The sequence below is a fragment of the Silene latifolia genome, chromosome 10, assembly GCF_048544455.1.
Source record: "Silene latifolia isolate original U9 population chromosome 10, ASM4854445v1, whole genome shotgun sequence".
NCBI classification, from domain to species: Eukaryota; Viridiplantae; Streptophyta; class Magnoliopsida; order Caryophyllales; family Caryophyllaceae; genus Silene; species Silene latifolia.
In genome coordinates, this window is record NC_133535.1 from 47,657,066 (window position 1) to 47,672,950 (window position 15,885).

General features: G+C 33.9%; 1 non-coding gene across 1 annotated transcript; it reads right to left on the reverse strand.

Annotated features, from left to right (window-relative positions):
• Positions 1–15,017: 15,017 nt before the first annotated feature.
• LOC141609607 (small nucleolar RNA R71) lies at positions 15,018–15,124 on the reverse strand. The gene has a single exon (XR_012527532.1). It is a non-coding gene; the product is annotated as a small nucleolar RNA R71 (small nucleolar RNA).
• Positions 15,125–15,885: the final 761 nt, after the last annotated feature.

A 15,885-nucleotide genomic window follows, 5' to 3' on the forward strand; every position in this document is an offset into this window, starting at 1 on the left:
AGCAACCTATGTGCATTAAACAACCCTGTACATGCATGAAAAAGTGTCCAATTTCCTCATCTTTTTTTGTCTTTAGATCCTTGATAAGAAGTGGAAATAGGATTACCAATTACATTATTTCATTCTTTGAATAAAAGAAAGATTTGGTATTTCATAGCCAATATGGGAGTCGAACCCACATCTTGTGCATTGCACAATGCTCTTCCATTTGAGCTAATTGACTTTCAAAATAAGTAAAACGTAAACATTCATAATGTAGAGAACAGGCGATACTGACATGGTACTAACACCCTTGGTATATGTCGTCCATTTCAGCCAGTTCTACAACAAATAGCAGTCCCTTACATAACTTACTTTAAAATTCCACTACCACTCTCATAGATTCTAGGCCTAGCTAATAATCCAGCTACCACTCTCATAGGTGCTTAGCATGGCTTTTTTGACAAAAAGTTTCAATCTTATATCATAGTTTCGGAAGACTGCGAATGCGTATACTCGAAAGGCAAAGCAAAGCTTCAACCTTTCTCTTGTTACATCCAAAAACATACATAATCAGAAATACTAATCTTCAGTTCAAATAATGCTAAAAAATATGCACCAAACTATCTATCACAGTGGAACAAAAGATAGATGTGTGAATGTCAATTATGTGCGGTGAATTGGTGATGTTAGAGAGCATACATCGCCTGACGCATCGCTTCATAAAACCAAGAAAACAACACATCTATTAAATTTGTACGAGCAGTGATGTCAGATGATACATATATCCGATGGATCAATAATGTTAGAGATGATACCCCACTATATGAACAGTTGTGTCGAATTCGTATATTGAAAAAAAAAAGAAAAAAAAAAACAAACTTTGCAACTACTACTTCAACAGCAACAATCACAGTATAACGAAGACAGGCAGTGTTAATTTCAATCTAATAGCGCAGCAAGTAAAAAAAACTAACTTGAGCGAGCGTCACTTAATCAAACAACTCATGGCAATATCTTTTTCGACAGTTGGGATCATAGACGAACATCAATTCACTAACCTAACAAGTACATTATCAAAGACCGTATCTTTTTGGCATCAATTAAATTTCCAAAGGCTAACAACAACAACATTACCCCCATTCCCTAAACGACTCCCACTAGCGGGATAGAAAGAATGCTAGACGTACACAGCCTTCCCTCGGTTTCCTGTAAATTTCATTGTGATTGCTACCTCGAAATAAAGCAATACGTTGAGTCATTTTATTTAGATCGTAGAATCCAGTTTGAAGTGTGACATTCTAATGATAAATAACATAATATGAAGGTATGCAATCTTGCATGGAGTAAGAATGTGAATGAACTAGTAAGCACTCACGGGTATTCCCAGAATGACCCAAAAACGCATTCTTCAACTTACCCAAGTGAATCAAAGGCTTAGGTAAGGTAAAAGGGTGTCGAATATACGATTAAATTAAACATACCACACCCAGTACTCGTACTACGCATTCTTCAACTTTTATAACAATTAAACATAAGATCAGACTAACACTATCAAACCCAGTAAATAAATTCTTCTACTTTAACAACAACAACAACATTTAACATTTCTCAGTGCTTCAATGAGTCGAGGGCTCCCGCAAATTGCGAGGTAAGGGGGGTTCGGATGTACGGAAAACATGAAATAAAATGGAGCAACCAAGAAGAAACAGAAAAAAAAAGAAGGGGACATACAGGAAGAGCAAGAGACGAGAGATGAGGGTGAGTAGTGGAAAGAAGATGATTAAGGGTACTTAAAGTAACAGCTTTAGAAGAAGAAGACACAAATTTAGAGAGTAAAGGTATGACCTCTCAAATGCTGCTTCTCTTATACTGCAAATGATCCAAATTTGTGGATGCAGGTAGGTCATGCAATTGGAAAATCGCTACAATTGATCTGAAAATCGCTCAATTGATCAAATTGGTCGAAAAAACGCCGGAATTGATCAAATTGGTCGAAAAAACTCTGGAATAGATCAAACTGATTGGAAAATCGCTGCAATCTACGAACAATTGCTTCAAAAAATTAAACAGACATAAAAACATCAACCCTAATTTCACAAAAATTATTCATCAATATTGAAATTTTACCTCGTCGAAGATCCGTTGATCATCAAGTACGGCTGCGTTAATCTCGACTTTGGACGTATAAGGTGAGTTCGTGATGTCGAAGGCTATGATAGTCGAAGATAGAGAAAGAAAGATGAGAGAGACCGAAAATATGAAAATGACAGAGATTAGAAGATTTTGGGGGAAGGACATTTGATTTTCTCAAATTCTATTTTCATAGCTGTACACAGTCCTCCGTATATTATTAGATGCAATAGTGGTTCTCATGGTTCTCATTATACTAGTGGTTCTCACCGGATCCCGACCCTATATATATATATATATATATATATATATATATATATATATATATATATATATATATATATACACTAGGTAGTATCCCGTACTTCACAAGGCCGATTTGTATATTTTGTTATTTTAGTTGAAAAAAAAAATCTTTATAAAATAATGTTACTGATAAATAAAGGGTGTTGATTTTCGCAGTACTCATTTTACTCATTATAGTACGCTATTTCCCATATTACCCCTCTCATTTCCACACATTTTTTTCTCTCAACCTTTTCGACATGTACTATATGAAAATAAGAACTTTAACAACAATGTATGAATGCACATCGTATCACAACCACCGTACAACCCCTTGCCACCCAACCGCCATCCGCCGGCAACCCTGTGAACGGCCACCACAGCCAACGACAGAGGCCCCTTGACCGACAATTACCCCAGTTCACTCTCCCCAAAAAAACCATCAAACCCACATCCTTCAACGCACCACCGCCACTTCACGCGTCGGCAATGCCACCACGAGGCTCGCCTTTCCCTCCCTCCACCATCAACAGTCGCGCCACCCACTTCATCGACGACCGTAAGTCTATCACCCTGCCATACACAATACGAAACCCCCAAATATAAGAAAGAAAATTCTAACCCTAAACAAACAAGCAATAACAACGAAAATTTGAAGTAAATAATAGTTCCATTATAAATCGTTAATGAATAATCAAATACTATTATTTTCCAAATCGAATTATTATACATAATTAAAAAAAACAATGGATTAAAGAGGTGTGTTGATTTAGTTTGGAAGGAGTTGTTCCGGCTATTCTTTTAGCAAAGAGTAGGTGAATGGAAGATTTTGGTAAAAATGTACTGAATTGAGTAAAAATCGTACTATGAAAATAAATTAAGTAAATAAAAGGGTTATTTGATGGGAATAATCCAAACTATACCTCTCCTTCTTATATTAATCCAATCTATTGTTTAACTCAGAATAATCTGAACTATGGCCTCATTTGTCTCATACTGAACTTAGGCAATTTTTAACTGGTAACAACCGGTAATGTAAAGGGTCAACTTGTTGTGGGTCCCATTCTTCATCTTCTTTTCTATTCTTCCTGATTCTCTTCTAAACCCAAACCCAGAATTGAAGAAGAACCTTAACCCACAAAGTTGAACAATTTCATGAATTTGCAACAAACAATAAAAACCCCATTAATTCCTAATGTTCAATTAATGGACCTTATGAAACTCCTCCATCTTCATTCCAAATTAATCCTGCCATCATCTTTATTTCCAATTTCCCTCCATTAATTCATCATCAATCTACTATTTCCACTCCTTTAATCACCATTATCCGAAACTCCGTAGAAGTATGACAACCATTATCACCACCATAAACAACTATTCGCGGACCAATCCGAGCTCCATCCGTCAAGTCCACAACCTGCTCCACCACCATTCTGACGCACCACCAGACCACTAAGCCGCATCTCGTCCTCGATACACCTTCTGTGACAAGCAAGAACGCAAATTTCGAACTCGGAACTCAGAATCGAAACCTGAGCCCAGTTCATATCAATAACATCGTTTCAATTATTTCTTTGCGGCATTATAAATACTTGAAAATCAGAAATTTGTAGGAGAGTCCCACTTTATTTCTAGGGTTAAATCATAAAAGAATGTTGATGATTGAAATTGGATTTTCTTTTGGGTTTCATTATATCATCATCAAGGGGAGTCTCGCTGTTGCTGTTGGGTTGTGGCGGAGATGCAGCGAGGAGTGAGGAAGAGAAGATAAGGGATTGGTGATTGGTGACCGATGGTGGTGTGGGAGTTTTGAGTTTTGATGTCAAACTGTGTAATTATGGTGTTGAAGATTATGAGCTATTAAAGGGGATGGTACGTTCTTTTGATGAATATGACGTACCGTTTTTTGGTGTTGAAGAGTTTGAGCTATTGAAGGGGATGAAGAGTCAATCAGTGCTACTGTTCTTTTGATGAATTTAGTTTTTTTTTCTTTTAATTAATATGCGGTAACCTGATTAGCAAGTAGTTGGTCACTGAATGCAATATGAGAAAATGAGTTTAATACTATGAATTATTATGAGTTAAACAATAGATTAGATTAATATGAGAAGAGGAGATATAGTTTGGATTATTCCCATAAAATAACCCTAAATAAAATAGATTGAATATTTTCGTTATTTTTTTAGATTTAACATCATGCTACCTTCATTTCTTTGGAACTTCCCCCATGTTTAAGATTTGTTAGGAGTACTATTTTAATCATATGCGGCAATTCGTTAGAATCAAAGGGGTAGTATTTAAAATACAACATATAAAATACGGTGTATGTAATTAGAAGTAAGAGCTACTTAGGCATAATCAATGTTAACTTCAGGTTAATTGAAAAAAATTATAATGAAACGTACTCCTAATATGTTTTCTGCTTATTTAAGTTAATTCTAAGTCTAACACTATTGTATTTATAAATCATTATTATTGTTGCAATTATTCAAATGCACCCGTGATCACAGTGTACATACATACCCATTGGCACGCTATTTAAACTCTCTCACAATCTGTGTTATGCGGTCTTATATGTACTCCTATAAAATTTGTCGCAATATAATTTTTTCATTTTCACAATATAAGACTTATCTTTTAGTATTTATCTATTTTTTTTAAATAAATATCATGATTATTACAAATGTATTTTTCGTTGTGGATCTAATGGTTTAAGTTTTTAAAGTCTCTTTGAATGTTTTCTTACTTAAGTGCAGAGTATTGTGAGACGCTCACTTAAATCATCTATATACGGGTATCAATTTTTTTCAGTAAATATAACAGAAATTATACTCAATTGAAAGCAATTTTTGTGATAAACATAATTACTTATATTTTAGGTTTCTATCAATATATTTTATTTTAATAAATTATAACGAAGTCACCATACTTATTTAGTGTAATGTAATAAATACTCGTAATATTTATTAAGCTGCAATTAATTTTCTGATGAGATTTATGCAACATTTATTACTTTCGCATTTAAGAATTACTGTAATTAAAGTTGAAACGCACGTGGCGCATCCACAGCATTTTGACCCATATATATTGTTTAATATAACGTGTGATATTGTATAATGGACTCACAGACTCAAAAAGATAGGGTAGACTCATGTGATCCTAATTCTATCTATCTATCTATCTATCTATCTATCTATATATATATATATATATATATATATATATATATATATATATATATATATATATATATATATATATATATATATAGAGAGAGAGAGAGAGAGAGAGAGAGAGAGAGAGAGATAGATTCAGATAAGTCCACAAATTTGGTTGAGTCCCTAAGTCCTCATCTCTACCATTAGATCATACAAAATTAATGGTTGAGATTAAAACAAAAAAAAACACTCAACAAACATGCAATTAATGCTTTGTCTCTAGTAAATTCAATTCCCAATTTATCTAATCAATTACTTTCTCTTTCTTATCAATTAATTTATTAAATTAATATGATTTATTTATATTTCAAATATCAAAATATAAGATGTAAAAACGAAATTTCATACCCGCGTAAAATAAAAGCGGGTTTTTAAAATACCCCGTAAATCTTCATTCGGACTCCGATTAAGGCGAAACAAAAGTCTAAATTTATTATTTTTTCGAGCCCAACACAGTGGTGATGTTTTCTTATACATTTGAGTTTTTAAATTTTGAGTACTGTTAATTTTCCGGAAGTTCCAACATAAAATGATACTATGAGGGATTAAAGTTACACTCGTAAAACACTATATCTTAATTGAAGTAACACCATATTCACTTGAAGTTACACCTTTTTTACTTGAAACTAAATAATTAATTACTCACTAATTAAAATACATGAAAGTTACGCTCATAAAAGACTAAAGTTACACCCGTAAAAGGCTAAAGTTACACTCGTAAAAGACTAAAGTTACACTCATAAATTACTAAAATTATATAAACTTATGCTAAAATTACAAATATTCAAAATAATATGCGACAAAATCAATTTGTAGTATAAAATTACACTATTAAGTATTAAACTTACACTCGTAAAAGACTAAAGTTACACTCGTAAAACACTATATCTTAATTGAATTTACACCATATTCACTTGAGGTTACACCCTTTTTACTTGTAACTAAATAATTAATTACTCATTAATTAAATTATACTAAAGTTACATTCATAAAAAACTAAAGTTACACTTAGAAAAAATTAAAGTTGCGCATAAAGGACAAAAGTTACACCATCAAGAACTAAAGTTATACTCGTATAACATTAAAGTTACATAAATTTGTCAAAAAACTACATAAATTCAAATTAATATATTCAAAATCACGCTATCAAGTACTAAAGTTACACTCGTAGAAGACTAAAGTTACACTCGTAGAAGACTGGAGTTATACTCGTAAATCACTAAAATTACATATATATATATATAATAAATAAAAATTTCTTCATCTCTTCATCCATCAATCTAAATCTCACATTTTCATCGTCAATTTATTACGCCAAAGACTCAACAAGATCTTCATCGTCAATGTATACCGCCAAATACTCATCATCATCTTCATCATCATCATCATCATCATCATCATCATCATCATCATCTTCATCATCATCATCATCATCATCATCATCATCATCATCTCCATCTTCATAAAAAAACATTAATTTATTATAGTTAAAAAACGTAGATATAATTCAACAAAAAAATAATTATACAAACTACTATATTTCGAACTATAATAATCTCACCATTATCCAAAAACACTAAGTTGCACAATTAAATTATTCCAAATACATAACCAACATTTCTAACAAAATTCAACAAAAATTTCACAAGAAACAAATACACAAACGACAATATTTCGAGCACAACCGAGCAGTACTGGATATTTTAAAAACTAAATAGTATATGAAAATATTACCATTGCAACGGCCTCGAAAAAATAATAAAGTTAGGCTTTTGTTTCGCCTTAATCGGAACCCGAATGAAGATATACGGAGGTTTTTATGAAACCGCTTTTATTTTACGCGGAAATTGTAAAGATGATAAAATGGGAGAGAAGAAGAGGAGAAATAGTGTGAGTTGATAAAAAAAAATCAGATTTTTGTAATATGATTTGATGAGAGAGAGAATAAAATTATATGAAAAGAAATTAATTAGTGTATGGGAAATTGGGGTATGGGAGACAAAGAATTAATTATACATAGGGAGTGTGTTTTTCTCTTTTAATCTTAACCATCCATTTTATAAGATCTAATAGTTTACATTAGGACTTATGGACTCAACATAAAAGATAGGACTTACATGATCCTATATATATATATATATATATATATATATATAGTCAAGATCCGGTGAGAACTCCTAAATATTTGAGGATTGAGGATTTGTGAATACAATATCACAAGTTCTTCAATAAAATATCACGAAAAATCAGACCTTTGTCAAAAAAAAAAAATTTTTTTTTTTTTGCACAGGTATTTTTTTGTGTGTGATATTTTATCGAATAACCTGTGATATTGTATTGAATAACCTCTGATATTGTAACACAATCCTCAATCCTCAAAAAAATAGTGTATCCTCACATGATCCCATTCCTATATATATATATATATATATATATATATATATATATATATATATATATATATATATAAGAAAATATAAGATACATACTTTTTTTCTACGAAAATAACTAATTTCATGGATTTCATGTAATAAATGTTAGTCCCACCCCCCTCGTCATCTGTTTGATTATTTCATTTTTAGGAGTCTTATTCATTTGTTTGCCTATCTATTTTGAGAATGTATTCTTTTTCAAGGAGTCTCATTCATTTCTTTACCTTCTCTTTTGGGAATGTTTTACATGGGTAATTTGATCACCCATTAGCTTCTTTTTCACTTGTCTACAAATGACATTCTCTATTTTCCTTGGTCTTTGTGATAAACCAAAATTAAACAAATGAACGAACGGAATGAGTAGTATTTTATGTCATATACAACTCTTTTTACATAATTATCGTCAACTTCTTCTACAATTTACCAAACTATTCCAACAAACTTGGGCATTCTGACAATTAATTGACTTCTCTTATCCTAGTCGTACCCTATCTCTCTTTTAGAAAACCCAGAAAGCCCGGAAAATCAACTCATCTAGCGACTTGTGTGTTCGTCATTCTTGTTGGAAAAATGTCTTTATCACATGTGAAACTCGAATTGCACTCGAGCAAAATGACCTGAAAATTTCATTGAACTGGATGATCGAGTCACGGAAAACTCTAGCTCTCTTCAAGACGATTTATGCCCTAATAAACGCCAGGGAGTTTATGGCACTTCGTCTAATGAAAACTTATATCTACATTGCTTTAAGAGAGCAGAAGTTTATTGACCCAAATCAACTTCCAGTTTGGGAGAACCTTGCAGTGGTGTTGTTACTTAATTTTTCGGAAAACCTATATATAAATATCTCAAAAACACAAAGCTAAACCATATACGTATAAATATATGATGTGTAGTCGTAGTTAGAAAAAAATTAACCCAAAACAACTAAAATCAAATAGCCGTTAATAGAAGAAGTATAAATGATTTAAGACTTTACCTTTGAATACACTGTTGAACAAAACGCACAATGACATTAAAATTTTAAGACCAAATTAACTAATGTTAATGCTTTTAACAGCAAGTCAATGAGTCATGACAATAGTGTCTAAATGAAAATAACTTAACGCATGGATGCAAAAAAAATGTGATTACCATCATGCATTAAATAAATAATTGATAAATGATTAATGTAAAGAATATTTACAAAAATTTATAGATTTTATCCAGCTTGAAAAACTCTTTATTTGATGAAGACATTAATAAAGAAAGAGTTTCTAAATAATACGTGTATATGATTTTTTTTTAATTAAATGCGCTGCAATTCTCAGCTTTTCGCCACCATTCTATACCTTCTTCATGCATATGCTCTATCAACTTTCCTTCCTAATCATGGAAGTTGCTCACATAGACACAACAACATCGACTTGCTCTTTTACGATGTTTGCGACATGTTCAATAAATAGAAGAAAGTATGTGTTTTCAAAGTATACATATTATGCAAGATGCATAGGAAATAAGAAAAAAAAAATATATAAGAGGAGGTTGTACAATGCGGTTTAGATGTGAAAATTTTCTAACATAAAATATATATCAACCTTATTAATTTGTACTCCGTACTTATTATCAGCATTGATAATCTGGATATTTCGACCCTTTAACCTTCTACCCATTATTATGGATTTTACTTCCAACATATATATTCATGGTATCATAGTAAATGTGAACATAGCTATGGATTTGTTCTCGCATTTTTTTTTTTGCAGATTGTCTCTCATATTCCTTCGCAGATTGTCTATGAAAATGAAATAAAGTTTTGAAGTATGATGTCATGAGAAGGAAAAAAAATCTTATATTTATAGGGTGCATTTTTTTTTTTTAAAAAAAAAGGGGTTTTGAAAATTATGGAGTATGAATGTGATAAATCATTGATACCATGAATGTGTTGAAAAACATGGATATTGGGTATTGAACATAACCACTACGACTCACTTTAGTCTTTACATTGATTATATGTTGGAAATACTTAATTGTTTTATTCTATTTTGCTAATGTAGTTTAAACTCTTAAAACATTTACGAAGACCAACTGGTAGAAATTTAATCATATACAAAGAATCCTAAGTCCTATGCATGCATGTATAGTTGTATAAATGATATAGTCAATGATACGTTTATCTCGAATTTTGCTTTAAATCTTTAATTCCACTTAACCAATTAAAAGATGACAAATGGCGCATCCACAACGTTTCAACCCAATTTATATATATATATATATATATATATATATATATATATATATATATATATATATATATATAGAGAGAGAGAGAGAGAGAGAGAGAGAGATAGAGAGAGAGAGTGTGAGAGTGTGTGTGTTAGGTTCTTGTGAGTTTTGGTTCTTATGGTGAGTTGTGAGTTTGTGCTTGGAAATCTCAGCCACTAGATTATATTAGAAATGAATGGCCAAAATCTAATCTTACCTGTCATATAAAATCATTGTCATTTACTTATTTTCTCTTTTTTCTAGTGCTACTCTTTTTTTTTTACTTTAATTTTTTTTATCTCCTTTTTTTTACTTCGTGTTATTATGCATTTTTTTTACATCTTTGATTTTTTTTTTCTCTTATGTTTTTCTCTAATTTTCTCATTATGTTACCTTTTTTTCTTTTTCTTTTTGTACCAGATTTTTTTTTACTTGAATTTTTTTTTACTCTTATTTTTTTACCTCGTGTTATTATGCTGTTATTGTGTTTTTTTTTTACTTTGATTTTTTTTACGACTTTGATTTTTTTCTCTTTTTTTTACCACATGTTATTGTGTTGTTATTGTTATTCATTATTATTGTGATGTTATTCTGCTGTTACTTTGATTTTTTTTACGACTTTGATTTTTTTTCTTTTTTTTTTACCACGTGTTATTGTGCTGTTATTCTGCTGTTATTGTGATGTTATTCCGGTGTCACTTTGATTTTTTTATTACTTCGATTTTTGTACTCTTTTTTCTAACACATGTTATTGTGCTGTTATTCTGGTGTTATTGTTATTCTGGTGTTATTCCAGTGTTACTTAGATTTTTTTACTACTTAGATTTTTTTACTCTTTTTTCACCACATGTTATTGTGCTATTATTCTGGTGTTATTGTTATTCTGGTGTTATTGTGATGTTATTTCAGTATCACTTTGATTTTTTTTACTACTTAAATCTTTTTACTCTTACCACATGTTATTGTGCTGTTATTTTGGTGTTATTGTGATGTTATTCCGGTGTCACTTTGGTTTTTTTACTACTTTGATTTTTTTACTCTTTTTTTACCACGTGTTATTGTGCTGTTATTCTGGTGTTATTGTGATGTTATTCCGGAGTCACTTTGATTTTTTCACTCTTTTTTTACCATGTGTTATTGTGTTGTTATTCTAGTGGTATTGTTATTATGATGTTATTCCGGTGTTACTTTGATTTTTTACTACTTTAATTATTTTTTTTTTACTCTTTTTTTTTCCCCGTGTTATTGTGCTGTTATGGTATTGTTATTGTGGTGTTATTGTAGTGTTAACCGTGTGTTATTGGAGTATTATTGTTGTGTTATTGTTAACTTCTGCAACTTCAATTTTCAATAGAAAACCCACAACAGAAAATTTATGGGGTAATGAGTAATGACTGATCGAGATCAAAACGACGCAACTGATTGGGAGATAAAGATTGAAGCTTAACAGCAATTTTAAGATGCATCAGAAATATATAGTCACTATTTAATTCCATAATCAAAGGTGCATCTCAACTGCACAGTTTCTAATTTCAAGCATTCAATCACATATTTCACAGGACATACAAGTTTACAACAACTATGTGCCTTAATCGACGGTATTGGTTTCCATATCATTATGAAGTTTTATGTATGTATAGACACTATTGCAGCATAAAGGATGAGACCCTAAGTTTGATACTCACCCTATGATCGATCCATTCTGAGCTCAGTCGACTCTTTGTGTTAGCGTTTCCTTGTCATCATCACCGACTTCAGCAAGTCTCAGATAGACATCAAAGTTTGAACCAAGCTTCTTAGAGTAGAATGGGATATCATAAATTCATATTCAGTTATATACTTCAAAAAATCCTGCTCAGTCACATTGGGTTGTAATTTCTTCTAAGAAATCCACTTCTAGTTCCTCGACTTCAGAGGTTAAAACAAAGCTTGGAAATATTACCACAAAAGACCAATTGAACCACTAGCCAATCATCATCGACAACTTAATCAACATCAACCCTAACCTCGCCGGAACATCACTCGGCCGCTTCATCCGCCACCATCGGTCCGCTCGACGACGGATTCCTTATAAAACCGAAACTCAGTCACAAAACTACAGAATATTAAGCAATATTTCGAAAAATATTAAGACAAAAGACCTACTCGAACGATTTTGATTAAGAAAACATCATTGTCGGTCGAAATTACTCCGATGGAGATGGTTGGACGACGGTGGTAATGGAGAAAGGAGCGAGCCAACGGAAAGTAGTTGATGATGACGGTGATGTTGGGTGGGACACCGGCATGGCAGGTGATATAGGACTCTTTTGTGCCACTTTTCCCCTCTATTTTCATGTTTTCGACTCCATTTGAGTTGGTTTTATATGTTCTTGCTTGCAATTCATGCCTCGATTCCCGTTCCTATGATATTGTACCTCCCTTACAGGAATTTAGGCGGGAATAGGAGAATTGAAGCCAAAGGACGAGCTCATTGGTCTAAGCATGGAAGAAGGAAGAAAAGAAGCTGAGAAGCACTCCCAGCCGGTAGACCGGCAACCGGTCAGCCGACTGGGAGCACCAAGTGTGTACAAAAGAGCTGAGATTAGGCAAAGGGAATCCCCAGCCGGTAGCCCGGCAGCCGGCTACCCGGCTGGGAGAACAATGGAGCATAATTTCAAGGAAAGTTACAGAAACTTCCCAGCCGGTCACAGGCCCGACAGCCGGTCAACAGACTGGGAGCTCACATGAAGTATAGAAGTCAAGAGGAAGTCAATGCACTCCCAGCCGGTCAAGGCTCGGCAGCCGGTTGCCCGGCTGGAGCCACCTGATTAATGCAAATTAAATTCAACTTTCCAGGAACTTCCCAGCCGGTCATAGGCCCGGCAGCCGGTTGACCGGCTGGGAGCACGCACCCGCATTTCAAGCCCATTTACAAATCCTACCCTAATCTTGGTGCAAACTATATATACCCCCTCCCTTAATCAATTGTACACAGAACCCTAGATCTGAAAACTTTCCCTAATTATTGTAATCTTTCCTTAATCAAAGCATTAATCCTTCCATAATTATTTTTAATCACTTAGTAAAATTAGTTAGTATTAGTAATTATCAATTATTTACATTTGGTTTTTGGGATTGTATTGGGAGATTTTGGAGGATTTCCTTCCTTTATTCAATCAAAGCAATCATATTTACTCTTGTTGGTACATCTCTTTTCTTATTTACTTGGTTAATCAATTGTTTACATTTTAACTGGTCTTTTATAATTGTTGGAATCTTTACTATGTCATCTCTTTTTGTTATTTGTTCTTTTCCATTTATTTGCTTGAACAATTTGAACATGAGTGAGTATTAATCTTTCTAGGGTTTAGGGGGAGTCTAAATGGGATTATTGGGCATGATAGTTTGATTATTTTGAGTCTTTGGTGAAGTGTTTGTCTTTCTTAATCATGCACACAAGGTGTTTGATGAATTGTGTGAGTGAGAACTTGTGCTTTTTGTCATAGTTGCTTAATTCCCCCATTGAATGAGAGTTTGTGGAGGTCTTGTTGCATGCTTTAGAATGGTGTGTTGCTTAATGAGAGTTAGTAATCACCTTTAGGATAATCAAGAGATTGATTTTCATCCTAGGACAAACCCTCATCATAGACTCCTTGAATCGTCTTGTTTGCCCTCAAACCATTTAGACAAACCCGAAAACCCTAGCCTTTAATCAATCGAATACATCTTTCCTCAATCGTTTGTTTAGTTCCATCTAGTAGTTTAAATCAAGTCATTTTCTTTCATTTTTGACTAGACTAGACTCCTATTTAGACTAAGTAGAAACCCCTCCATCCTTGTGGTTCGACCCCGATTTACGCACTAAATTGGGTTATATATTGTTGGTGATAAGAGACTTGACCCTACCATAAAATCTTACTCATCAAAGGCCGCCGTTGCCGGGGATGGCGTTAGGTTATACTTAGTTTTTTTTAAGAGTCTTTGCTTTGGTCTTATCTCACTTGTTAGTTTGTTTTAGTAGTTGTGTGTTTCATTGTAGAGTGTGTGATTTCTTGTCTTCCCCTAGTGTGTAAAGACACTAGGAGACTAACGGTTTATTGAGTGCATGCTTAGAAGGAACCACCAAGCTCTACTCTTCAATTCCGACCCCGAGAGGCTTTTTAGAACCTTGAGGACAAGGACCCTTGATAGAGTTCGGAACCCTCCACAAGCAAACATTGATCAACCAAACTCACACACCCCACAAAATATTGATACCACAACCACACTTCAACCAAACATCACAATTGAGACTCTACTAGAAAACCCTTTTCATAACTTCCTTATTCCAAATAACCCACCTCAAACACCACCCCCTCATATACCAAACCCTCCACCACAAATGGCTCTACGAGATCACAATCGGCCTAACCATAATGACTCATGTAACCCTATTAATTTTGGCACCTTGGCCCCAAATAACTTTGAAATGCATCCCGCCCAAGTCGGGTTGATTGAGAAGGATTTGTTCGGAGGGCATATTGAAGAAGATGCTCATGCTCACCTCCGAAAGTTCAAGCGGAAGGTTTCAATGATGAAGAAGAATGGGGTATCCGAGGACACCTTGAGGATGATGTTATTTCCGTTTTCATTGACGGGTAAGGCGGACCGGTGGTTGAACATTCACCCCCCGGATACCTTCACGACGTGGGACGCCTTGGCTAAATCATTCATGGCCAAATATTACCCATCATCCAAGACCGCAATGCTCCGTAATGAGATTCATACTTTTCAACAATAAGACGGGGAGTCTTTGGGTGAAGTTTGGGACCGTTATCAAGACCTAATAGCAAGTTGTCCCCATCATGGAATCCCGGAATGGTACATCACTCAAACATTCTTTCAAACATTGCTACCTAGGACTAAGGAGATGGTAAATGCCTCCGCGGGGGGAGGATTTGATCACTTGAATGATGAAGAAGGCACGGCATTGATCAAGAAAATGGTAGACTCAGAAGCAAACTATGGGTCAAGAGGAAATATGCTAAGAAGGAATGACAAGTTCCCTAAGGAGAACCCCTCCAACTCCAAGACAAGTGCTAAGCTCAACTTACTCACAAAACAACTTGAAAAGCTACAAAGAAACCAAGTGCACCAAGCCACAACCTCACATGGGCCAACCATGGAGGACGTGGTTCAAACTTCAAGTTGTGAGCTTTGTGGAGGGAGCGGTCATACCTTTGATTTGTGTGCCAACAACTATAACGGTGGATACGAAGAGAATGTTCAAGATGTTAATGCTTTCCAAAGCTTTAACAACAATACAAGACCACCAAGACCACCCTAAAACAATCCCAATGTCTACAATCCAAACACTAACTTCTACCATCCCGGTTTAAGGAACCACACCAATTTTAGTTACAAAAGTGCCAATGTTCAAAACCCACAACACCTTAAACCACAAGCCCCAAATAATCCACCCGGTTTTTCTCAACCAAGGGGAGGATTCTCCAACCAAAGAAGTAACCCCGGAAATCAAAACCAATGGCCAACAATAATCAAAACGAAAACTATGGGAACCAACCACAAGGGTACCAAGATTTTGGTGGAAATCAAAGCAACCAAGGGTTTTA